We start from the raw sequence: 14,449 nt of genomic DNA on the forward strand, positions 1-14,449 counted from the left end.
GTTAGGCCCATAAGCCTGCTATAGAGAGGAGTTCGAAACAGCAGCCGCGCCGCGACATTTAAACTGGTGCGGGCGCCCCTCGGCTAGCGAGGTGGGACTAAACTTTTGGCCGCGATGCGGACAGCAAAAAAAATTGTTGGGGCGCTGCCCGCTGGGCCCTCCAACCCTCGGGTTTGCAAATACAGGCCCAGAAGGGCTAGAGGGCTCAAGGGGCAGCGTGCCAAAGTTAGGCCCAGAAGCCTGCTATAGAGAGGAGTTCGAGACAGCAGCCGCAGCGGGGCTTATAAACCACTCCGAGCCCCTCTCAACTAGCGAGGTGGGACTAAACTTTTGGCCGCAGAGTGGGCAGCAAGAGGCCTTTGGTCCTGGTTGGTGCCACCAACTGGGACTAAAGGGGTGCATTGGTACCGGTTCGTGCCACGAACCGGGACCAATGCCCCCCCTTTAGTCCCGGTTGGTGCCACCAACCGGGACCAAAGGCCGCCGCTTCCCGCCCTTTGCGCTGCTGAAAAGGGACCTTTGGTCCCGGTTGGTGGCACCAACCGGGACTAAAGGGTGGCATTGGTCCCGGTTGGTGCCACGAACCGGGACCAATGCCCTTGCTATATAACCAGGACTTGTGAAACAATCACATCTCCGTCGCCTCCCTCGCCAGTTGCCCCCGCCGCCAGGCTGCCCAAATCGCTCGTGCGCTCCTCGTCGCCGTCTATGCCGCCGCCAACGCCATCGCCTCCCCAAGCCCGCGCCGTCCTCGTCGCCGGCATCCCTCAGCCCGCCGTCCTCGTCGTCCCCGTCGCTGCGTGCCTCCCCGAGCCCACCCCTCCACGTCCCTGTCACCGCCTGCCGTCCCGAGACCGCCGTCCCCGTCACCGCGTGCCGCCCCGAGCCCGCCGTCCTCGTCGCCGGACTCCTGCCATCGCCGCCCCCCTCGAAGTGAGCCCCCCCCTTTCCCATGGTCCCGATCGAGCGCCGCTCTTGCGCCCGAGTGACCCTTGCTCTCTGCCGCCCCTGCTCCATGGTTGCCGCCGGCCCCGACGCATTGAAGAGCAGAAGGAGAGGAGAAGGAGAGGAGAGGAGAAGGAGTGGAGCAGCGGCAAGACGCCGTCCAATTTTCTGAAATTTCTGAATTTTTTTACAGATATGAACAGTGCATATAGAGGGTGTTGATCAAATGCTAGATGGCTTTGGGCATTTTTAGAATTTATGATATTTTTTGTGGTGACGTACTGATGCAAGACAAAGGTGATGGCAAAATTTTAGAATTTTTGGATTGGTTTAGAATAGGTTTTCAGCAAGGAATTTGAATCTGGTTCAAATGTCATTTGAATGGAATTTGAAAATTTTGAACTATGGATCAGAAGGTTTTTGGTGAAATGGAGTGTGGGTACTGTCATGAAGTTGGAGTAATTTTTGTGGTTGTAAAAGAGTTAGGAAAATTTAGAATGTGCTAAATATGTCAAAAAATGTTTTTTTGTTCATATACAGAAAGTTTTTATATATGACTATGGATATATGAGCAATGATGATCCATGGATGTATGCATTGATATATATGAGAAACGATGTTCATAGAATATTTACCAAGTATATATATGTATTTTTGTTCATAGCATTTTTTCCATTTATATATGTATGTGGCTATAGATGGATATATATGAGAAATGATGATCCATGGAAAAGTTTTATATATGCAAAAGTTACATTTTTAGAAAAGTTTTATATATCTAGCTAGGAAAGGAAGAAGAAGAAAAAGAAGGAGAGGAAAAAGGAAAATAAGAAGAGGAAGAAAGGAGAAGAAGAGGAGAGGAAGAAGAGGAGAAATAAATAAGAAGAGGAAAAAAGAAGAAAAAGAAGAGGAGAAGAAGAAAGGAATAGAAGAGAAGAAGAAAAAATAGAAAAAAAAAATTTCTATTTTTTCTTCTTCTCTTCTATTCCTTTCTTCTTCTCCTCTTTTTTTTCTTCTTTTTTTCTTCGATCTTCTCCTCTATTCCTTTTCTTCTTCTCCTCTTTTTATTTCTTCTTCGTTTTCTTATGTTTTATCGGGTCTGTCGTCGTCGATATACCCCTCTCCCGATAACTTCAACACGAGGGGGGGTCGATATACCCCCTCCCCGCCGATAATATTATTTTCCCATGTACGTATGTCATCGTTGTCGATATAACCCCCTCCCGATAACTTCAACACGTGGGGGGAGTCGATATACCCCCTCCCCGATAACATTATTTTCCCATGTATGTATGTCGTCGTTGTCGATATATATAACTCCCTCTCAGATAACTTCGACATGATGGACGGTCGATATTTATACCCCCTCTCGACCGTGATAACTTATACCACGGGAGCACCCCCCAGCCCTCTCACTCGACCAAAACTCTCGAGGACACCTAAACCCTAGAAAAAAACGATGTCGGTCTCCTACCCCCTCCCGCCGCGCCCCTACCCTTGAAGCGTTGCCTAGGCCACCCCAAACCCGGAATAAGCTAGGTCTACGTTTGCACTAATATATCCACCTGCTGTCATGTTTGTGTAATAATTGCCATGTTGTAATATTTGCAGAAACAATGGAGCACGGACGAGACGAGCAAGCAGAAGAGGTGTTGGGGGACATAATCTTAGCCGGAGGTGATATCTTGTCGTATCTTAACGACAATGATGGTCTGGAAGAACAGGGTGAAGAAGCAGGCTACGGTGATCGAAGAGTGGAGGAGGAAAGACATGATTATGATGGCTCCGGTGACCCAATGTTGGTGCAAGAAGGAGCCCGTGGTGACGGCTCCGGTGACCGAACAGAGTCCGGCCAGGTAAATATATTAGTTAAGCCTGTGCTGACTAGCTAATTGATGCATTCATTGTTTTGGTATGTACACATATTAATTAACACTCGTCTTTCTTCTTTTTTCTAGCCCTCCGGATCGAGCACAACTTCGGTAAAGAGACGAGGCCCGAAGAGAAAGCTGCGCCCGAATGAAAGGTTTGAGATCACAGCAATCGCGCGCGACGGCCAACCGATTGAACCCATCCGGACAAAGGATGCATTTGCTGCTCACTGCGGGGTTCTAGTTAGGGACAAGATCCCGATCACATCCAGCAATGGTATAAGCCTAAGAAGGAAGACCCTGAGGTGTCTTATGTCAATGATATGCAGAAAGATGATCTTTGGACTGAGCTGAAGGCAAATTTCACCCTACCGCCAGAGGAGGATCCGAAGAAGCCAGTTATAGAGAAATTAATCAAGTCTCATGCTCTTAAGAAGATGGCAGACCTATTCAGGAGGTGGAAGAATGAGCTGAAAACGTTTGTCGACAAAGAAGAGACACCAGAATTCATCGGCCGGTATGAGAAGATCAGAGATCACTGGCCCGCATTTGTGGCCCACAAGACATCGGAAAAGAGTAAGAAGATGTCAGCGACAAACAAGAAGAATGCTGCAAAGAAGAAGCTTCACCATCGCACGGGGTCAGGTGGCTACCTCAAAGCCCGACCTAAGTGGGCCAAGGCTGAGAATGATCTGCTTGAAAAAGGGATCAAACCACAGACAATGAACTGGACAGACCGTTGCCGGACTTGGTTCTTCGGGGCTGGCGGAACCTTGGACCCTGTATCAGGGAGGTGCGTTTGGACGAACGAGCTTTTGAGAATACCAGTCAAGAAGATTCAGCAATATATCGATGCAGCGCAGCAAGGGACGTTCGTTCCAGACAGAGAGAACGACGAGCTCACAATGGCCCTCGGGAATCCTGAGCACCCTGGACGGACACGAGGCACGCCAGGCTCCGTTCCGTGGAAGGCTGGTTTTCCGGACGCGGGCGGTTACAAAAGCCAGGAGAGGAGGAAAAAGTGGAGCAGATCCAAATTCAGAAACTGCACGAAAGGGTTCAAGCGCTAGAGGAACGAGACGGCAATCGACATGCCGAAACTGCCTCCGAAGCTACACCGCCGTCTCAGCGGAGAAGCAGCGTGGCTTCCACCGAGCTGCTTCAGCTGGAGCATGCGGCTCCTGCTAGCTACCCCGTGGATGCTATCACGGAGTCTCAACATTGCCACCTTATGGCGGAATGGCAGAACTTCAAAGTCAAGGCGGCTGTTGGCTCTGTTTTACCTCTTGAACCCGGCGCAACCTACCACTGCCGGCCGATTCCAGAAGGATATGCTAGGGTGATGGTGGATGAAATAACGGAGGGATTTGAGGAGCTCCAGCTTGACCACCCTACGGGTGAAGGGGAGACTCGGCTGGGTTCTGCTCTGAAGACTCCATGCCTATGGCGGAAGGAGCTCATCAAGCTTCCGAACTGGACGGCTCCGGCGAGTAAGGGCACTCCGCCTCCTCCTCCGGCGAGTGATCAGGGCACTCAACCTCCTTCTCCGGCGCGTGGCGGCACTCCGCCTCCTTCTCCGCCAGCGCCAGCGCGCCAGAGCAGCCAGCCTCCTCCTTCTCCGCCTCGTCAGCAAGGGCGGAAGAGACCCACCGCCGCTGCGGCTGCTCCGGCGCGTCGTAGTCCTTCTCCTCCGCCTCGTAAGCAAGGAAAGAAGACAGCCGCAGCCGCTCCGTCTGCTCTGTCGGCGTCTAGCAGTACAGCTGCCAGAGGCGGGAGGCAATACAGATTCGGTCCTTCTCTGAAGACTCCAGAGAAGTTACCATACGAGAGGACCGAGGAGGAAACCAGGAAGATCGTGCGAGCCGAAGTGACAAACTTCTTTGAAGGGGTGAAAGCAAAGAAACATCCACCTCCGGAGGAGAAGGTAGATCCGGTGAAAGCAAAGTGCACTCTGGCTGCCCTGAGAAAACCACCAAAGTCTCCGCCGAGAGGCAACTATGAGCGCATTCTTGCAAAGACATATGCCGAAGCGGAGCGGTCGGGAAGTACTGTCAGTGATAAAAGGTTAAAAGAACGACGAGCTGGGAAAAAAATTGCCCAGCTCGGCGAACAAGCGAACCAATCGTGCCCCCCGCTCAAGGTGTCAAAAGACATCGTCGCTAATGATCCGAGTATGGTGCCCGGTTATAGCAATCTTGGAGATTACCCGCCCGACAATGTACATTATGAAATCATGGAGGTGGACGAACACAAATACCATTACGGGAAGCCTCTCGTCAAAGATGAAAGATCTCTATCAACGATGATGCGAAGACTACATGATTGGTACATGAAAACCTACAGAGAGTCTGATGGGATGGATACTTTGACGCTGAGAGTTAAACCAGAGCATGACCTCGTTGGAATTGATCTGCTGAATGTTCCATTTGAGGATTTCTTCCAGTTTTACAATCAAAAGGCCCTCGATAAAACAACGATCACTTGCTACTGTCTGTAAGTAGTACTACTTCTGTCATTAAGTCTCTCTATATAGGTCAGCTCTTTCATTGCATGTATTTATAATTATCCTCACTATATTATGCAGATTGAAGATCGCCGAATTGAAGAAAAAACAAATCGGTGATATTGGGTTCATTAACACAAATCTCATAGATGCATATACGGTTGAAAAACATCCCAAAGAAGCCGAGGCCAACTTGCTACAATCGTTGGTATTAAATCAAAACAAAGATATAATACTCTTTCCTTACAACTTCAAGTGAGTGTTACTGTCTTGTGCATATTCGGTTTCCCTTATTAGTCCAGGTTATGGTAATGTAATTGATGACTTATGCATGCATGCGGAGCTTCCACTATATTCTCCTAGAGATTAAGGTTGAGCTGGGAGTAGTAACCGTCTTAGACTCGAGACGAAAAGATCCCCAGGACTATGCGAACATGACTCAAATGCTCGAGAAGTAAGTTAAATCGATCATTATCCACCATATCAGCAACTTTGTTCATTTCCTGATATCAAGTAATTGTTTTCTTTGTCTGGCAGGGTTTGGAGAAAATTCACCCCAAAAGCTCCGGGACTGCCGAAGAAGCTGCAATTTAATCACCCGAAAGTAAGTACTATAGTAGCATGTTCCGCGCATCTCCTAGTGATTCAAGCGGTAGTTTCATCAATACCATTTAGCATGCTTGCTTATCAGTTTGATTGACCTCTATTTCTTGTAAAGTGGTTTGGCAGGAACCCGGGAATAATTACTGTGGATACTACGTTTGCGAGTCCATCCGCTACACGACCTGTGAGTGGGGCTACACTGAAGAACAATATGAAGTGCGTAAGCAATAATATTCACAATTTTATTTTATTATCATCATTTGTGTTGAGTTTCATTTATTCATATATATATGTATTGACCCCCTTCTTCAAATTAGATGTTTCGGAAGCGGGATGAACTCCTAGCACCAGATCGTATGCGAGGAATTCAAGAGGAATTGGCGGCATTCTTCCTTGACCACGTGATCGCTGAAAACGGAGAATACTATGTGGACCCTGTGTTCCTACAATTTAATTAGGAGATTGTATTGTAAGAGATAATTATTGTATATATGTAGCCGGTAGTGTCGGATAGATATATGAGAACTTGTTGTTCGACCAATATCTCGGAGAAGGAGAGGTGGTCGATATCACTTCTCTCTGTATGCATATGTTCATGGCGATCTTCTGTTTCCTTCATTTGATTACTAGCTAGCGTGTCTACTCCTCTCCATACGTATATAGTACGTAGCGTCGACCAAGCACGGAGATAAGAGAGGACACTTCTCTCTATTAATTAGCTAGCTAACACAATATATGAAACACCTAAATTAACCCCCCAAAACCCCTAAACCACCCCCTTTAAAAAAACAAAAACCTCAGCTCCTGCCAGCTGCTGACGCGTGGATGCCTATTGGTCCCGGTGGTGACACCAACCGGGACAAAAGGCCCTGCCTATTGGTCCCGGTTGGTGACACCAACCGGGACAAAAGCCCTGCCTATTGGTCCCGGTTGGTGTCACCAACCGGGACCAAAGGCCCCCCTGCCTGGGCTGGCAGCAGCGGCCACGTGGAGGACCTTCTGTCCCGGTTCGTGTAAGAACCGGGACTAAAGGGTTAGGGCATTAGTAACGACCCTTTAGTCCCGGTTCGAAAACCGGGACAAAAGGCCTTTACGAACCGGGGTAAAAGCCCCTTTTTCTACTAGTGAAGAATCGTCTTCGGATGAGGAGGAAGAAGAGGAGGATGATGATGTGGCATGATTGTTGATGTGCCATTTGTTTGTGTGAACTTTTATTTGTCATGAACTTGGTTGGGTGATTTTGAACTATGCCGTGCAATTGAACTATGCTATGTTGCTCCAACTCTTATTTTGCACATTTGTTTGTTTGGAAAATCTCATCATATTGTCAAATGGACATGTAAAATCATATTTGCAGGCGTCGGCTGCTTGTGCGCTGGAAATTTAACGTAACTGCTGGAGCTGCTCGCGCGCGCCATATTTTGCAGCGGCCGCTAGAGCCAGCGCCCTGCTGTGCGCAAAAAAAAGCCTATTTCGGCGCTGTAAAAAACTTTAGCGCGCCGCGCGGTTGCAGGTCTGTTGGAGATGCTCTTACTATAGCAAAACCAAACGATGCCGATTTTGGCTGGAGCTCGCCGCCGTGACTAGTCCGTCGTCCACCCCAGCCCAATCCTACCGCTTCGAACGTCTACTCTATTTCTCTTAATCTGTGCCACCCAAAATAGCTACCGCCCCTCCCCGTCGTGACCATTGTTGGCTTGTTGAGCCGCCACACTCACCACTGGGTTGGCTGGACCGGCGATGGTGGCTCTACCGAAGAACCATAACTTCCCAGCAGTAGCATAAGACCACCATCGCATTTATAGTTACCCAACTTCCTTCAAGGCCCTGGCGTGCTACGGAGGTCGGATTCATCTTCACGCCACTAGGTGTTCGACAAAAATCCGCCACGGTAAGAAAAATTATATCTTGGTTTTTATGCCATATAGTAGTGGATTGTGACGAACAGTGTAGTGTTATGTAGATGAGTTCGTACTCATCATGTTCATGGGGTCAATCCTCCTTCGAGGAGGAATATGATTTGGAGGAGGGTGAGGACATTTGCACCATCATTGTCGTGCACATGTGTGTGTTGAACATTTGTGTTGAATTTGAGCTTGTCCATTGATGAACTATGTAATGATTAGTACTATTTTTGTGTTTTGTCTGTTCAGATTTCATTTGACATGAGTTTTATGTATCATATTATGATTTTGTTTCAATATGCATGCAATTGTGGAGAAGAATAGCAAAAAAAATTGTGTCTCTTGTTAGAGCAACAACCGTCACGGTGATGTAAAATCTTCTCTCTCTTACCTTACTAATAATAATGTACGTGCAATGCACGTTTATATTAGGTAGGATATTAGTTGCACGTTATATTATGTAAGATATATCTGTTGCACGTTGGTATTTGGTAAGATATCAATTACTTTTTCGCGGGAATGGTAGGATATTAATTACATGGCAGATTTCATGGATAGCGTTGAGTCAAAACACGTTTCTAACCAATGGCAGTGGTGGGTAATTAGAGCGTTAAACGTGTTTGGTACTCAACATTAGAGCGATTTGAACCGCTAGATAACACTAGTCAATGTGTACGTGCAATGCACGTTAATTTGGAAGTATATATTAAGTGCATGCGGATATTAAGTAGGATATTTTTTGCGTGTTATTATGTGATTAGCACTATATTTGGCATAAAATTAACTGCACGCTAAACGTGTTGAGTGCTCGACATTGAAGCAGTCTAGGTCGTTGGATTGACATGATTTGATGGCCGAGATTAATTGAATCTGTCCCTTTGGGTCTTTTTATATTGATATAGATGATTTGACGGTCGAGATGGTTTGGATCTGCCCCTTTGAGTCTTTTTATATTGGTATAGATAAATAATTTTTACACACCAATTTATTCATTACCTATTGAAGAACTTTTTTAGGAAAAAAAATCACCTGTTGCCGATCCCTTTTTTTAGCATTGCTCTCAACCCTCCTAGGCAGCGGGCTGTCTTGCTCTCTCTTTTTTTCGTGAGAGGAGAAGTGGGCCATCTTGCTTGAACAAAAAGAAAGCCGAAAAAAGCCCGCAGGAGCACAATTACAACAACCCAAGTCCACACGACGCACCGCCTCCCGATATCGAGTTGGCCACGGACCCACGGTCTCTGATAAAAAAAATAAAGCTGGCCACGGTCCAAACCCAACCGCTCCACCGCCGCCCGCCCGCCAATCCTCCTCTCCCCGGCGGCATGACCGACCTCGCCTCTTCGCCCCCTCCTCCGGCGGCTGCGCCCGCCCGCGCCGTGCGCCAAGACCTCCTCAACTCCAAGCCGCCCCCCAACTACGTCGCGGGTCTCGGCCGTGGCGCGACCGGTTTCACCACCCGTTCCGATGTCGGCCCGGCCGCCGCGGCTGCTGCTCCCTCCCTCGGGCGTGGACGTGGGAACACCCCCTACGAGGACGAAGGCGGCTACGAGGATAACGGATACGACGAGAACCAGAAGTTTGACGAATTCGAGGGCAACGACGCCGGCCTCTTCTCCACCGCCGACTACGACGACGACGACCGCGAGGCCGACGCCGTCTGGGATACCGTCGACCAGAGGATGGACCTGCGCCGCAAGGACCGGCGCGAGGCGCGGCTCAAGCAGGAGATTGAGATGTACCGTGCGTCCAACCCTAAGATCACCGAGCAGTTTGCCGATCTCAAGAGGAAACTGACGGATGTTTCAGTGCAGGAGTGGGAGAGCATACCTGAAATTGGGGACTACTCGGCGCGCAACAAGAAGAAGCGTTTCGAGAGCTTTGTGCCGGCGCCGGACACTCTGGTCGAGAAGGCCCGGCAGGAGCAGGGGCATGTCACGGCGCTGGACCCCAGGAGCAGCGCCGCTGGCGGCACAGAGACGCCGGTTACCGACCTGACTGCCGTCGGCGAGGGTCGCAGTACGGCCCTCTCGCTCAAGTTGGACAGGTTGTCCGGATTCAGTTTCCGGGCTCGCCGTTGTTGATCCAAAAGGATACCTTACAGACTTGAACATCATGAAAATTACTAGCAATGCCGAGATTTCTGACATTAAGAAGGCAAGACTGCTGCTCAGGTCTGTGACCCAGACCAACCCAAAGCATCCTCCAGGTTGGATTGCTGCTGCTAGGCTCGAAGAGGTTGCTGGCAAGCTCCACTCTGCTCGGCAGCTAATTCAGCGTGGCTGTGAGGAGTGCCCCAAGAATGAGGATGTTTGGATCGAGGCATGCCGATTGGCTAGCCCGGATGAGTCCAAGGCAGTCATTGCCAGGGGTGTCAAGGCAATTCCCAATTCTGTGAAGCTGTGGCTGCAGGCTGCAAAACTAGAGACTAGTGATTTGAACAAGAGCAGGGTTTTGAGGAAGGGGCTGGAGCACATTCCTGGTTCAGTTAGGCTATGGAAGGCTGTTGTGGAGCTGGCAAACGAGGAGGATGCAAGGATGTTGCTTCACAGGGCTGTGGAGTGCTGCCCGCTTCATGTCGAGCTGTGGCTTGCCCTAGCAAGGCTTGAGACATATGATCAGGCAAGGAAGGTGCTTAATAAAGCCAGGGAGAAGCTCGACAAGGAACCTGCCATTTGGATCACAGCTGCAAAGCTGGAGGAGGCTAATGAGAACACCCAATCCGTAAGCAAGACGATTGAGAGAGGTGTAGAATCTTTGCAGAGAGAGGGGTTGGATATTGACAGGGAGGCATGGCTGAAAGAAGCCGAAGCTGCAGAGCGGGCCGGGTCTGTGCTTACTTGCCATGCTATTGTCAAAAACACTATTGGAGTTGGGGTTGATGATGAGGACCGGAAGCGAACATGGATTGCGGATGCAGAGGAATGCACGAAACGAGGTTCAATTGAGACAGCTCGGGCCATCTATGCACATGCTCTTAGTGTGTTCGTTACCAAGAAGAGCATATGGCTTAAAGCGGCGCAGCTTGAGAAGAGCCATGGGACAAGAGAATCTCTTGAAGCCGTTCTCGTAAAGGCTGTCAAGTACAATCCAAAAGCCGAAGTGTTATGGCTTATGCATGCTAAGGAGAAATGGCTGGCTGGTGATGTCCCTGCAGCTCGGGCCGTTCTTCAGGAAGCTTATGCTGCTATCCCCGTTTCAGAGGAGATCTGGTTAGCTGCATTCAAGATAGAGTTCGAGAACAACGAACCGGAGAGAGCAAGAATGCTTTTGACCAAGGCCAGGGAAAGAGGAGGAGCTGAGAGGGTTTGGATGAAATCAGCAATTGTTGAGAGGGAACTAGGAAATTTGAATGAGGAAAGGAGGTTGTTGGAGGAAGTCCTGAAGTTATTCCCCTCGTTCTTCAAATTGTGGTTAATGCTTGGGCAGATGGAAGACCGTATTGGCCGTGGAGCGAAGGCAAAGGAGGTTTACGAGAATGGACTCAAGCACTGCCCCGGTTGCATCCCTCTTTGGCTCTCGCTAGCTAATCTAGAGGAGAGGATAAATGGCTTGAGCAAGTCACGCGCTTTCCTCACCATGGCAAGGAAAAAGAACCCAGCTACACCTGAACTATGGCTTGCAGCTATTCGAGCTGAATTGGGGCACGGGAACAAAAAGGAAGCCGGTTCTCTACTGGCCAAGGCATTGCGAGAGTGTCCAACAAGTGGCGTTTTGTGGGCTGCAGCTATAGAGATGGTGCCACGTCCCCAACGAAAATCAAAGAGCTCAGATGCTATAAAGAGATGTGATCATGATCCCCATGTCATCGCAGCTGTAGCCAAACTTTTCTGGCATGACAGGAAGGTTGATAAAGCAAGAAGTTGGTTAAACAGAGCTGTTTCCCTTGCTCCTGATATTGGGGATTTTTGGGCGTTGTACTATAAATTTGAACTTCAGCATGGAAATGCGGATACACAAAGGGATGTTCTAAAGCGGTGCATTGCAGCTGAACCAAAACATGGCGAGAGATGGCAAGCTACAAGCAAGGCTGTTGAGAACTCACATCAGCCAATTGATGCCATTCTGAGGAGAGTCGTTCTGGCACTTGGTGTGGAAGAAAATCCCAATGTTACAGAACCCTAGTCCTTAATGTTCTGGTAAAGTTTTCGTCTGTTCGAACAGATAGAAATTTGCCTCCATGTATTCTCTATTTCTCATGCTCTGAAGCTTCTGATGCTCATGTAGTTACTCCTTACTGTTTGTTATTCTATCCTTCTGCTAGAAATTGTACTTCGGATGAAATATATTTTAAAATTTTATAAGGCTTGTGTTGCAACTTGCAAGTATGCATAACTCCTTTTGTGGCTATCATTAATGATCTCTATCATGCCTGAATATGCAAAAAAAGGGTAGTTTTGGTGATATTTTTATGATTCGCCTACTGCAAAGAGGATTACAGAGTTTGAATAAAAACTGTTGACCTTTTCTAACTATGCATAGACTATGCCAGTGGTTCTTTAAGACCTGGAGTACATAACATTTTTGAAACAGGAGCACACAAGATTTAAAGATTTACCGGAGTGTGAAACAGAGCTTGGGATGGACATGTTAGTACACAAAGTTACAACAAACTGGACAGCACTGCTAGCGCCGTCCATCCAGGTGTGGCTTGGACTCTATTGCTTCTTATAATTTACCCATAAACGACGAAATTTCCATCTGCTTACTATGTATGCTGATCATTTAATCAAAGTAATTACATCACTTTTTGCTTCATGCATTTTTTTTTTCATATATGTGCGCTGAAGACCAAAGAATGTATCAGTGGTAGAATCATTTTCCAGCCCAACGAAACATATAGTAAGAGTTGTGATAGTCAGGGTATACTACTCTTCAGTGCGTTTATAAAACATTTTTTCTACTTTTTTCTGGATTATTATATACTTACAGATTAATATTTATACGAAGTTCAGGTTCCCTAGTTTTCTGAGCACCTTTTGCAGCAATCCTTTGGTGTTGGATGCTGATAATTGGCCTGCCTATATGGAGTATAATTTTTGTACAATCCACATTATGATTGGTTGGTTTTCCAATAATACATATATAGTCCTACTTCCTTAAGGTATTCTTGTATTATATGCAGATATGAAATTGGTCCTGTGGATAATGGTAAAAACACTTGTTTGTACAAAATGATGATATAAAAGGTTGTTGCTGGATAATGGTCTTGCAGTACAAGTAAGTTGACACGTACTATCTCATACTCCCTCCATCCCATAATATAAGAGCGTTTTTTGACACATCTCATACTCTCTCTGTCCCATAATATAAGAGCGTTTTTGACACATCTCGTAGAATTTATAGCATGGCCTTTATAACATGGCCTTTTAGTAGATGATTGAAGGACATCCAGGAAAAAAATGGGGATGGACATATCTTGCAAGGAAGTAAAGAGTATTCTTCTAGGAATTCCTGCCCTGAGTATGTTCTTTAGCTGCATTATTTCTGGTGCATGGTGTCTTTTCTCTAATTTCTGTCGGAATTATTTCTGTGGAAAAACATGTAGCGCAGAAAAATCATTGTCATGTGATATGTGATTGAGTCAACTGAACACGTGACAAATTTTTAGTCTGTCATGAAAGGGTCGGCCTAAAACTTGCCATTTCATAAAATTTTCTGGCCAGTTCACATGCTCTGCTGCCGACGAGTCATCTTCCTTTTGTTGGTCAAAATATATCCTTGGAGAATAGAAAGTATGCTTCCTGATACTACAAATATTGAATTTTACTGAGCAATTCATCATCTTCCCTATGGCAGGCAGGGAAGGGGTATCCAAGTAAGACAACGCTAGACCTGAATCTTCTGGAAAGCGTCCAGATGTGGTTCGTCCACAAACTGCACTTGCATCATTTGGGTAAAAATTATGCAAGTCCTGATAGTTCACCACAAGCCATCAACATTTTATGTAGCCTGTATAATTCGATTGGACATGAGGTTGTTTTGTGCCCAGAGTGTGATAATATCATCTTTCTTTTGCGTTGGAATTTGGGGTTCTTTATTCAACGAAAGCACGCTTGATAAACCTTCTGATTTCCTGATTCCGCTTATTGTAAAGGATATGATTATGAATTAAATAAAGTCGCCGAAGTTCAAAAAAAAAAGCACACCTGGCACAGTCAGCCATAAGGCTACTGACTAGGAAAGGAGGTACATCATCAGTCCAAGCCTCGGTCAGTTGCAGCGAACAAGCTTGCTTTGCGCAAAGGTGAGCCGGGAGATTGGAAGATCTAGGAACACTAGTAAACGTGCACGTGCAACGTACGAATAACAGGGAAAGAAAATAAATTCATTCACTTAGTTAGGAAGTAATTATGTAAATAAAATCAGTTATTTTTTCCTTAAATCAGAAAGGCGCTTGGTAACTACACTTGAAAAGCTTCATATATATGAGATTTAGATACATAAAAGTATGTGCTCACGTCCTTGCATGTTGCGATCATCGGTTAAGAGGCAGAAAATTTACACTTCTTTGTAGAGGTCAAAATGGTTGGGACAGTCAGCAGCCTTTCGCATTATCTCTGCTACTTTGGATTCAGAAAGAAAATAAAGATTTATTGGAACTGAAAAGAACAAGCAGGCACGCA

General features: G+C 47.0%; 1 pseudogene; it reads left to right on the forward strand.

Annotated features, from left to right (window-relative positions):
* The first annotated feature begins 9,100 nt into the window (after positions 1 to 9,100).
* Positions 9,101 to 13,966, forward strand: LOC109747622 (protein STABILIZED1-like; annotated as a pseudogene).
* The last annotated feature ends 483 nt before the right edge of the window (positions 13,967 to 14,449 follow it).

Source organism: Aegilops tauschii, chromosome 4, assembly GCF_002575655.3.
Source record: "Aegilops tauschii subsp. strangulata cultivar AL8/78 chromosome 4, Aet v6.0, whole genome shotgun sequence".
Classification (NCBI taxonomy): domain Eukaryota; kingdom Viridiplantae; phylum Streptophyta; class Magnoliopsida; order Poales; family Poaceae; genus Aegilops; species Aegilops tauschii.